Source organism: Tachypleus tridentatus, chromosome 10 (assembly GCF_004210375.1).
Source record: "Tachypleus tridentatus isolate NWPU-2018 chromosome 10, ASM421037v1, whole genome shotgun sequence".
NCBI lineage: Eukaryota > Metazoa > Arthropoda > Merostomata > Xiphosura > Limulidae > Tachypleus > Tachypleus tridentatus.
In genome coordinates, this window is record NC_134834.1 from 33,231,476 (window position 1) to 33,231,915 (window position 440).

Sequence of the window (440 nt, forward strand, 5' to 3'; positions counted from 1 at the left end):
AAAATTAACAGAAAATCAAGAAGAAAGTTAGAACAAACATAAAATCAAGGAGGAAAATAAAACTAATAGATAATCCAGAAGAAAGCTAGAACTAACAGAAAATCAAGAAGAAAATTAGAAATAACGAAAAATTAAAATTAAAATTAGTACTAACGAAAAATCAAGAATTAGGTTAGAACAAACAGAAAATCAAGAAAATATTAGAACTGAAAGAAAATCAAGAATTAAGTTAGAACTAACAGAAAATCATGAAGATAATAGGAATTAACAGAAAATCAAAGAAGGAAGTTACAACTAACAGATTATAAAAAAAAGTTAGAACTACTAAAAAATAAAAAAGAAAGTTAGAACTAATAGAAAATTTAGAAAGAAGTTACAAGAAACAGATTATTAAGAAAAAAGTTAGAACTAATAAAAAATAAAGAAGTTAAAACAAACAT